An 11,873-nucleotide genomic window follows, 5' to 3' on the forward strand; every position below is an offset into this window, starting at 1 on the left:
CGCCCCTTGGCAGAGGGGCCAGCCTGGCACAGCACCTGGAGGGCTGGACCTTGGCTCAGACCTTCAGGGCTGGGCAGCCCGGGCTGTCTTCACCTGGGAAGCCAGGTCAGCCTTTGTGTGGATGTAGGTGGGGCCCAGGGGGAGAGGAGGAGGGTCTGGGCTCAGCACCAAGACCCCAGCCCTGGGGGCCCAGATTGGCCCCCCAGCCCACTCCGGCCCTCGGCAGGATCAGAGGTTGTCACTTACCGGGGAGATCTCTAGGAGAGGGGGCTGCTCAGCTTCAGGGCTGGGCTCCTCCAGTGCCCACATTGCCCCGGATCCTGCGCCTGGCAGGGAGTCGCCCAGGCTGACGGCTTTGTTTTCTGCATCAGCAAACCTCCCTGAGGGCACCTTCACTCCTCCATCTCCACCGAGACCAGCAAGAGTCTTTAACAGACCAGTGAGCACGCTCCTGGAGTGGAGCACCCCTCCTGCTTCCAGACAGCCATGCTTCTCCTGTGTGCACGTGTGTGCGAGTGTGTGTGAGTGTGCATGTGAGTGTGTGAGTGTGCATCTGAGTATGTGAGTGGTATGTGTGTGAGTGTGCATGTGTGTGAGTATGTGAGTGGCATGTGAGTGTGCATGTGTAAGTGTATGTGAGTGCATGAGTGTGCATCTGTCTGAGAGTATGTGACTGGCATGTGTGTGGGTGTGAGTGTGCATGTGTCTGAGTGTGCATGTGTGTGAGTATGTGAGTGGCATGTGTGTGTTAGTGTATGAGTGTGCCTGTGAATGAGTGTGCATGTGCATTTTTGTGTGTGAATATGCCTGTGTGTGAGTGTGCATGAGTATGAGTGTACATGTGTGTATGAGTGTGCATTTGTGTGAGTGCATTTTTGTGTGTATGTGTGTATGAGTGTGCATGTGAGTGTGCCTGTGTGCATGTCTGTGGGATTCTGTGCTCCTCGTTGCTGTTGTCATTAAACAATGCACGTGCTCAGCGGTCATGGTCAGGACAGGGCTGGTGTCTGCCTGGTGGACGGCCTGGGAAGAAGGAGGGTCAGCCACAGATCGGCTACTCCCAGGGGGAAGCGCTGCTGGCCTGGCAGAGGGAAAAGCAGCCGGTGGAGGTCAGGAGAGCTCTGCACCAGGCCAGCCTTGGGGCTGTGGGCCAGCAGGGAGGCCGCCGAGCTTCCGAGCACCCGGGATCCTTGGAGGATGATGAATGAGTGAGTAAACGCAGGAAGGGGGTTTGGCAGGGTGTCATCCTGTCTGCTTACCCCACAGGTCCTGGCCCCGGGATGGGCACAGGGAGCACTTGGCAAATGCTGATTCGATGCAGGGGTGCGTGTGGGTGCTGCCTTGCTGTTCCAGAGGCTACGCACAGGCCTTGGCTGCAGCTTTGGCTTCTCTGTAGGCAGCTGGCTCCTGTCACACCCATCTGAAGCTGAAGGACCCTGCCTGGGCTGAAACTGGAAGTAGATTTTCACAGGTCCTACTGTGCACACCTGTCTGTATTCCACTTCATTCTCACAGACCTGCTGGGTAATTGAGCCAGTCTAAAGGACTCACAATGAATAACATAGGGTGGCAGAAATGCAGACGTTTATCTTCCAAAGTGTGAATACTTGGGAAGGTTTAGAATCTCCAGGAGGGATTGGGGGTTTGGGAAGATTTCAGGGCAAGTTTGGTGGCCACAAGTCACAAGCAGAGAGACCTGGCTTAGGTGGCCCAGAGACCTCATGTGACCCCACCCCCTGTGCTGCAGGCGTGCAGCCAGATGGGCACGAGGGCTTCCCTGCGTTTGCTTCTGACGCTGAGCTTCACCATGAAAGTCGAGGAGACTCCACCTGAGCTGATCTTCCTCCAGGCAACTTCATTGGAACAAAGTTTTATGTGGTGGATAATGAGAAAAGCAGCTGTAAAATCCTAAAGGAATGAAAAATAATTTCCGAAGAGATGCTGAGTGTCTCTTAGAATGGGAAAGTCGACTTGATTCCTTCAATTATGGAGAACATGCATCTGGAACGCACATTTTAATAGGCATTAAAGACATTTTAATGAGAAAACGATTTAAAAGTTGGTAAATGTGCCTTTTGTGGGCGCGGCGGGTGCCAGGCTCACCAGCTCAGGTTGTGTGTGAGGTGCTGCTCTGCTCTGCCTGTGTAGCAGCTGAGGCTCAGACTTGGTGCCTGCAGATTGGGGTATGATTACAAATGGGCTTGGACGTGAGGAAGGAGCCGGAGCAGCTACCCAGAACTGGCTCATGTTGAGCTGCACACACTGCGCCAGCAACCAGCATGGATGCCCAGGACTCGTATTTCTTCTCCAATACTCTGGGCTGGAGAAGCAGCAGAGCTGGGCTTGGCTGCCACGGGAGCTCTGGCTGACGGGCGAGAAACCCCTTGTGGCCTGTTGCTGGGAGGCAGCCTGCGGCACTGGCTCTGGAGGTCCATCACCAGTGTCCTCTCCTGGTGTGGCAGTGAGCTGCCCAGCACCGACAGGAGCACCAGCTCATGGCCCCCAACAGTGCACATTCTCAGGCCAGGACAACTGCACATGGCCTGCAGGAATTGTCCCTCTGTGCTTTCACCCAGTCCTGCTGTGTGCGGGCACCGTGCTCGGCACCTGTGTGGGCTACTGTGCACAGCCCCAGCCCCAGGCTCCTCTCTCCAGGTGAGGACCCAACGCTTTCCTTCCTCACCTGCAGGAAACGAGGAGAGGACTATCGTAACAAATCCCAGCAGGCTCTTCCCGGGGCTGCAGGACCCCACCCGGCGTCCTGCCCAGCGTCACAGGGTGCTGAGAGGCCACAGGAAGTGAGCTGGACACTTCTGAAGGAACAGGAGGGCTCGCGGGACCCAGCTTCCCTGGCACCCGCAGACCTGTGCCTGTCCCTAAGCTCTGAGCCTCAAAGCCAGCCAAGCTGTCAGCGCCCCTCTGCTCTGAGCGCCCTGCTCCGTGGAGCGGCTGGTGACTTCCAGGAGCTGCTCGACGCTGTCATATTTCAGAGGGACCACAGCTTCCTGACCTGCCTTCCTTGCCTCCTCCCGTCCCTACGCCACCTAACGTCATGGGACAGAGAGGCGCATGGCGAGAATCCACAGCACCGGGCTCCGTGTCCAGCCTTGCCATGGCCCCAGGCGACCTTGCCCTCTTGTTTCTTGCGGGCACGTGCCTCTGTGATGCGCAGGCTTGGAAACCACCATCAGCAGCTGCCCGAGCAGGCCGCAGGCCCCCAGCGCCCCGCCCGCGTCTCCCTCTGATCCTTCTAGGCAGCCATGGGCTCCAGCTGTGATAGATGAAGCTCAGAGCTCTGCAGAAACCCTCCTGGTTGGTGAAATAAAATCCAAAGACAGGAGCGACCAGTATTAGGTGAAATTGTCTAATATTTCAACTCCTAAATATGGCACTGGCACCTGGGGGACGCTTAAGCACCTGTAGGGACATTTCTATTACTGGAAGATTACATGCCCACGCAGCGCAGGCAACGTGGCGTTGGGGAGGAAATTGGGTGGCCCTAGCTGCACATCAGCGATTCATACCTCCCACACCCTGCGAAGGGACACATGCAGCTAGTGGGCCCACCCTCCCTCACACACAGAACCCGGGTTTGTTTAGGTGACACGTGACCATAGAATCTACAGCTCTCCCAGCTTCTTCTGAGAGTTCTGCTCAATGGGACCCAGATGTAAGTTACTGGACAAGACACAAGACATGCCCCCACCCCTCCATCAGACGCAAAGGCTCACTGGGTGAAGCCGCTCTGCATTTCACTCTTCTCTCTTCTTCCTGCCGGAAAAATAGAGAGTACTGGCTGGAGGCAGAGCAGCCGTCTTGGGGCAGTGAAGAGAGAAGCCACAGTGATCCTGGTGAGCAGAAGGTTCAGCCACTGCAGAGGTGTCCTAGGACCTGCGGCTTGGTGTGGTGCCACGTGCAGCCCAGTGGCTCCTCCTGTTCCTCACATGGGCTGACATCACTCATCATGTCCTGCAAATAAGAAGGTCACAACTCAGAGAAGTGACAGGACATGGCTGAGGTCAGAGCCAGCAGGTGGAGACCTCGGCCTCCATTCTGCACGTTTCCAGGTGTGAAGAAGGGAAACATCCGAATGAGGGGCCGCTTCCTGCCTAGAGGACCTCCTCTGCTGACTGCAGGTTGCTCAAGTGCTGTCCATGGTGACATCCCATGATCACGCCCCGCCCACCCCTGGAGGATCTCCCAGCCTCAAGGCCTCCCTGCCTCCCAGAGGCTTCTCTCTGGAGGATTGTTCTGCTCTATGTGAAGGCAGGTTCCGCCCCTCCCCAGGCCCTGGCCCCCTCTGCCCAGGCCTCCTGTGACCAGGCCCTCAGTGCCCCTGGGGAGGCTGCAGCAGCCTCTGGAAGTGAGCGGTGAGGGGAGCGGGGGCAGGGAAAGGAGCCGTCACCATCTGCCACCTGCTGAACCAGGGACACTGGCTGCCCAGGAGACCAAGCGGACCCGCCCTCTCCAGTGAGCAGAACACCCGGGGGATGGGCATCCCCACGTGGCACAGGAGTCCCACAGAGGGAGCGGCTGTGCTCCTGTGTGCCACTCACTGTGAAGCCTGTCACCTTTATGTGCTGCTGAGCCGTGGCTGAGGGCTCCGTGGGAGGCAGCGAGCTCGCAGCAGGTGGCGTGGCTGCTGCAGGGTAGGTTCCCTGAGCATGTGGCTCTGCGCTTGCTGCCCAGGCTCCCGGGGTGGCCACCGTGATGCCATTTTGGAAGTGAGGAGGAGGAGGAAAGGGCCGGGGAGGCCGAGGGCAAGCTCCAGGTGGCTCAGGGCTGTGCCTAGAGATGCTCCACAGGCCTCTTGGGTGACTCTGGGCGGGGAGAACCCAGGTGGGGCCGCTGAGAAGGGTCAGTGCTTCTTCCTAGCACTGCACCAGCTCCCCAGGGTGCTGGGGTCCAGAATCCACGAGACAGACTCGCTGGAAGGGAGGAGATGACAAACCCACCAGGAATCAGACCAGAGGCGGTGTGCGGAGAGCTTCCCGAGCCCTCTGCTCACGGCCCGTACGTCCCGCAGTGTCACCCAGTGCGGGGCTCCTGACTTCTCCAGACCAACGACACTCCAGGTCTTCCGATCTTCCCGTAGGCCAAGCTCTCCTCAAGCGAGCGCACTCGACCCTGACGGCAACCTGGGGGGCTCTTGGGCTGTCCCCAGAGCAGGCCCTGAGTGGCCTATCCCAGAGCACTTGCTTATTTGAGAGGGTAGGAGGAAGGCAGAGGGGAACAGAGCATTTGGAAGGGACATAGCAAGCCAGTCCCCACTGTGGTGTCCAGAGCTTAACCCCACAGGGGGCCTGTGGAAATGGAGCCAAATGCTGATAAGGTGGTGTACTATGATGGCCAAGAAGACGTGTGGTGGTGAAGGTGGTGGTGGTGGGAGTGATGGTAGTAATGATGGTGGTAATGGTGATAGTGGTGATTATGGTGGTGATGGTGATGGTAGTGGTGGTGGTGGTGATGATGGTGATGGTGATGATGCTGATGAATGTGGTGGAGATGATGATGGGGTTGTGGTGAACATGGTGATGGTGATGACGGTGATGGTGATGGTGGTGGTGGTGGTGGTGGTGTTGATGGTGGTGGTGGTGGTAATGTTGGTGGTGATGGTGGTGGTGGTGATGGTGGTGGTGATGGTGGTGATGATGGTGATGGTGATGACGGTGATGGTGATGGTGATGATGGTGGTGGTGGTGGTGGTGAATGTGGTGGTGATGATGGTGATGAATGTGGTGGAGATGATGATGGGGTTGTGGTGAACATGGTGATGGTGATGATAGTGATGGTCATGGTGATGGTGATGATGGTGGTGGTGGTGGTGATGGTGGTGGTGATGATGGTAATGGTGATGGTGGTGATGATGGTGATGATGATGATGGTGGTGGTGGTGGTGTTGATGATGGTGGTGGTGGTGGAGGTGGTGGTGGTGGTGGAGGTGGTGGTGGTGGTAATGTTGGTGGTGGTGGTGGTGGTGGTGGTGGTGGTGGTGTTGATGATGGTGGTGGTGGTGGAGGTGGTGGTGGTGGTAATGGTGGTGGTGGTGATGATGGTGGTGGTGATGATGGTGATGGTGATGATGGTGATAGCGATGGTGATGTTGATGGTGGTGGTGGTGGTGGTGGTAATGTTGGTGGTGGTGGTGGTGATAATGTTGGTGTTGGTGGTGGTGGTAATGGTGATGATGGTGATGGTGATAGTGATGATGGTGATGGTGGTGGTGATGGAGGTGGTGGTAATGGTGGTGGTGGTGGTACTAAAAATCTCTCTTGTACGAGTTAAAACATGTGGGTTTAGGTGGGACTGCTGACTCCACAGACTCAATGCTTGGCTATTGAAAGCCCAAACAAGAGACTCTGTGAAATTCTTAAAGAACTGCCAATATGAGAAGACACAAATACATCCAAAGATCGGAGCAAATGTTGGTCTTGTGGATGTCCAGCCTCCCTTGATCTACCTGCGTGGGCTCTGGGCATGTCTGAAATGTGCTGGTTTTCCCAGAGGCCAGGGTCAGAGTGAGAGATGACGAGGTACCCCCAGGGGACAGGGCTTCCTGAACACAGGCCCTCTGCTCACCAGCACCTTGTGACCCTGAAACCCCTCTCCAGGGCCTTGGGGTGCCCTTTGAAGGGCCCCTGATGGAAATCTCTGCTGACACCCTATTTGCCATCTACCTGAGGTTTCAAAGTGCCCGGGAGGGCAGTCCTCCCAGGCAGGCATCCATCTCCCTGGGTCTGAGTCAGTGGTCGCAGGACAGGCCGGCCAGCACTTGCTCACTGGTGGGAGCTGGGTCATGACCTGGGGCGTGAGCGAGTGTGCTGAGGACCAGGTCAATCCTGTGCTGCTCACCAGCCATGCAGCAACAAGGCCTGGCCACCTGGAGGCCAGGCCAGGCGGGGCCCAGTGTCCCCAGCCAGCCTCCGCTGCCAATGTGGAGCTACCAGTGTGCAGCCACCAGCCCTGGTCAGGGCCAAGCTCCCTGACCTGGGAGTCAAAGGGAAAAGCCTTCAGGGTCTCAGAGGAGATCATCAGCAATTGCTTCAGGGAGTGCAGAGAAAAACGTCTGCGACTAATAAAGAGAAAACCAGCCGTGAGAGCCCCGGAGAGCATTCAAGCTGCCCCCGTCTGTCTCCTGGGACCCAGGACAGTGCTGAGTCCAGGCCCATCAGCCAGGATGGTAGTCCAAGGAGCAGAGGGACTTGAGACACTGGCCTGGGGGAGGGAAGTGAGGCTGAGGGAAGTGAGCTCTGGGTTTCTTGCAGGACAGGGGCATAGGCTTCCTGGACACAGGCCCTCTGCTCACCAGCACCTTGTGACCCGAAGCCCTTCTCCAGGAAGGCCTGCAGCAGAGTGACCGGCATCCTAGTGTGCCCAGTCCTCAGGGGACTTTAGGCTATGGGACTTTCAGTTTCAAAGCTGGGGCAGTCACAGGGAAGCCCCAGGCTGCAGGACTTGGGCTACAGCCTGGAGTCCTGGGGCTCAGACAGGCTGGTGGCTGGCAGCTGGCTTTCCCCCACTGTGGCCAAGACTCCTGACGGGAGCAGCTCACAGGAGACAGGCTGACTTGGGGCTCCTGGTTTCTGAGATCTCCCACCATGCAGGGCCACTCCACGCCACTGGCCTGAGAGCATGGCAGAGGAAGGCCACCAGCCCCTGGTGGCAGGGAGGCGAGAGCAGGTGCCAGGGACAGGTGCCAACGCCAAAGGCCCCCAGTGACCCTCCTCCTGGGGGCACCTCTCACTCTAACTGAGGACAGAGACTGAGCTCTCCCTCTGTGGGAACACCATGTCCCCAAGTGGCTCGCCCAGCCCTGCCCATGTCACGTCCACTCGGAGTGTTTGGTTCTGCATGAGCCTGGTGAGCCCTTCGCCTGGGGCTCCGTGTTTGAATCAGCCTCCTACAGGGGGAAGGAAAAAGGCCAGGTGGACCCGCCAGAGGGTGTAAAGCAGCCCTTGCCAGGTTGCTGTGGTCCAGCGGGAGAGTGCCACGTTCCCTGGAGGAGGACCAGGCAAGGGTTCCTCTTCTGTCCCTGCCCCTCGGCCTCCCAGGAGGAAGCTTATGCGGAGCCGTGCCCTTTGCAGATCTTCCTGCCGGCATCTGCCTGTGGACGTGTGGGAGGGAGGGCAGCCGCTGGGCTGGCCTCGGTCTGGTTTACTCAGATGTGAGACTGACAAGGAGAAGACTGAGGAGAGAACCCGTCACACACAGAGACGCAGGCAGGGCACCTCGCATACGGACATGCTGGGAGGGACGAGGACAGAGCCACCTGTACTGAGGTTAAGGATCCTGTGTGGGACAGGGTTGTTTCTGTATCTGGCCTGGTACGCCCAGGACAGGTGGACCTTGGCTGTAAGTCAGCAGAGCAGGTGGGGGTGGGCTCTTGGGAAAGGCCTCCAGGGGCTCCTGGTTTCTGAGGTCTCCCATCATGCAGGGCCACTCCACTCTGCTGGCCTCAGGGCATGGCAGAGGAAGGCCACCAGCCCCTGGCGGCAGGGAGGAGAGAGCAGGTGCCAGGGACAGGTGCCATTGCCAAAGGCCTTCGCTGTCTCTAGGTATTGGCTGCATGTAGGGCACGTCACATCAAAGAAATAGAAACCTACGATGGAGAAGAGGAAACCTGACTTGCAGACTGATGCTCACTTCCCAGTCCTGGGGCCACACATGGCTAAGATGGCGTTATCGTGGGTTATGACGAAAAATCGGACCACCTCTAGGATAGGCTCAGAACCCTTCCGCCCTCTTGGGCAGCTCCGTCTCCCTCACTGCCTGTAGGATGGGTGTACATGTGAGCTCTCCCCACCCTGCTGACCTTTATCCTGATTGGCTCCTGGGCCTCATATTAGCTGTGTGTGCTTCCTCAATAAACGAGCTCCAGCCTTGATGGGTATCCCTGATGCGTCTGATTGTCCTCTGGCGAGGGAGGGCTGAGTGCGGGTGGTCAGTCGGCCCTCTCCTTTCTTGGCTCATCCTGGCCAGGGCATGTTCTTCCCATCTCTCCCTCAGGTCGGGAGGGAACAAGGGCTAAAACCCCCGACATCTGGCGCCCGAACAGGGACATGGAGAAGTCGGTTCACCAAAGTGAAAGTATCGGGGAGCCAAGCCAAGCGAGTTCCGAGGTCAGGGTCTCCCTGAAGAGATGGGGAAATCTCACACTAAGCATGGTGCTCCGGCTCTTAAAGCGCTGAGATTCAGGCTCAAAAGGTGAGGTTTAGTGATCTCAGATGCCCAGGCCGAAAGGACTGGGAAACCTTGGCACACACTGCACCCAGGTTGGTGGATGCCAGTCTTTTGGATTGGCCACCTGGGACCGAGCAGAACAATTGGTGAGGAAGAGGGAGATTACCTTAAAGGACCAACTAATAAAACAAAAAGGCGGAAGCAACCCCCATGAGCGATTAAGTTCAGCCATGCTTACATTATTTCAAATTTTTCCAAAGAGCAACCTCTGACTGCTTTCCAGAGACATTGGTCTAATCAGACACCTTATTTAAAGGTATAGGTCCGATGGAGGGACCCCTTACTGGATCATAGCACGGTGCTGATCCCCTCATTAGTGTAGGGAGGGGATTTGGATGTGATTCCCGATTGGGGAGCCAAGTCCAATTTGGGTCCCCGCTAGAGATCTAAAATACTGTTTGCCAGAACAAAAGTGATTTCCCAAGAGCACCCCCTCTTGAGGTATGATTCTTTATTTTCTCATTTGAAATGAAAAGACCATTCTGGACGCTTTGCCTGGTTGTGACTGGACTCCTCATTGTCTCCCTCGTGGCATTCATGTTTGTTGGGGGATACATGCTGTGGGGAGGCACACTTTGATGCTGTAAGTGGTGGTAAGCCAATTTGTTGGTCCTTATATGCCCCTGCCCCCAGGAAAGAATGGACCCTTAAAGGCTACTGCCATTCCTGTTTGGTGGAATATAACCTCACCTCTCCCTAGTAGATGCCCTATACTCCCACCCCACTCAGAAGTCCTTTTGCCCTTGGTGACCATGCCTAATGTCACCTGTCTCACTAGAGACAGCACTCTAGATGTGGGGACGTTGAATCCCCTCTGGTGTGGAGGCAATAGGTTTTTTGACGGATCAGTAGGTGGTATGCTCTGTCCTCCTAAGGGTACTGCCTTCCTCTGTGGGGATATGGCGCACGGTGTCCTACTGGGTAATTGGAGGGGGTCTGCACTGTGGTCCTCCTCCTCCTGACACTGGGATCTTCCCTAATGACCAGTCCCTGCCTATACTGCTGGTGATGATTCCCTTTCCAGGCCCCAAAGAGCCATTCATGCTGTTCCTTTGCTGTTGGGCCTGCGGGTGGCCACAGGGATGGGTACTGGACCTCTGGCCTCGGTACTTCTTCGCAGATGTACAATAAGGTTTCTCAGCGGATGATAGGTGACATGCCCCATGTTGCAGCCCTATCTTGGACCTGCAATCTCAACTCGACTCCTTGGCTGCAGTAGTCCTCCAAAACCATCATGGCCTGGACCTGCTTATGGCCAGAGAGGGAGGACTGTGCCTGTTCCTTCAGGAGAAGTGCTGTTTCTATGCCAGTCGCTCTGGTATTGTTCAAGATAAGATTAAAAGGTTAAAAAGACCTTGAAAACCGTCGGAATGAGCTGCAATAAAGCTTTCTGTGGACTGGGCTAAATGGGTGGCCCCCTTACCTTCTCCCCTTGGTAGGCCCCTTGGTCACTATAATGCTTGTGTTGACATTTGGACCTTGTGTAATCAACAGGCACCTCCAGTTGCTCAAGGATCGAGCCAAAGCTGTTCAATTGATGGTGGTCTGGCAGCGATAGGCCGTCTTACGAGATACTGACTGGGAGCCCTGTGAGGTTGGCCGTGGGCCCTACCAGGATGTGCAGGTCTAAGTCAGAGGCAAGAGGGTCTTCTTCATAGGCCTAAGTCACCTCCCCTCCTTGAGGTTTCCCACTGGGTCTGCCGATCCTGCAGATGAACTGCCTGAAGAGCCAGAGTGGTAGTCAGTGACAGGTAAGAGCCCCAGAGGGGGACAACCTAAGACAGGCACACTCTCCAGTGAAAGGTAGACACCGGCCAATAAAACAAAACGGGGAGATGTAGGGCACGTCACATCAGAGATGGGGAAGAGGAAACCTGACTTGCAGACTGATGCTCACTTCCCAGTCCTGGGGCCACACATGGCTAAGATGGCGCCTGGTGACCAGCCAGAAGGCGTCATCATGGGTTGTGATGAAAAATCAGACCACCTCCAGGATAGGCTCAGAACCCTTCCGCCCTCGTGGGCAGCTCCGTCTCCCTCACTGCCTGTAGGATGGGTGAACACGTGAGCTCTCCCCACCCTGCTGACCTTTATCCTGATTGGCTCCTGGGCCTTATATCAGCTGTGTGTGCTTCCTCAATAAACGAGCTCCAGCCTTGACGGGTCTCCCTGATGCATATGATTGTCCTTCAGCCAGGGAGGGCTGGGTGTGGGCGGTCAGTCGGCCCTCTCCTTTCTGGGCTCGTCCTGGCCGGGACGTGCTCTCCCCATCTCTCCCGCAGGTCGGGAGGGAACTAGGACTAAAACCCTGGCAGCCACCCTGGCAGGGGCAGCTCCCCAGGCCCCCTCCCTTCCTGGGCACAAGCTGCACTGGGGTCTGCACACGGTGGCTCATGGGGTGTGGGTAGCATTGTGCCCTGTGCCGAGGAAGACGCTGTCAGTGGGCTGTCCACAGTCATATTGCTACAAGTGGCCCCTCAGGTCTATTGTTGGTCCCTGTCCCCTGCCTGGAGTCCCCGCCAGTGACCTTCACCAAGGTCCTGGACGGGGAGTCCACCTCCCCCCCTGCTCCACCCCTTCCCATCCCACCAGAGTCGGGGTTGTGCTAAGCTGATTGACAGCTTGGTCCCCTC

This window comes from Ictidomys tridecemlineatus, chromosome Y, assembly GCF_052094955.1.
Source record: "Ictidomys tridecemlineatus isolate mIctTri1 chromosome Y, mIctTri1.hap1, whole genome shotgun sequence".
Taxonomy (NCBI): Eukaryota; Metazoa; Chordata; class Mammalia; order Rodentia; family Sciuridae; genus Ictidomys; species Ictidomys tridecemlineatus.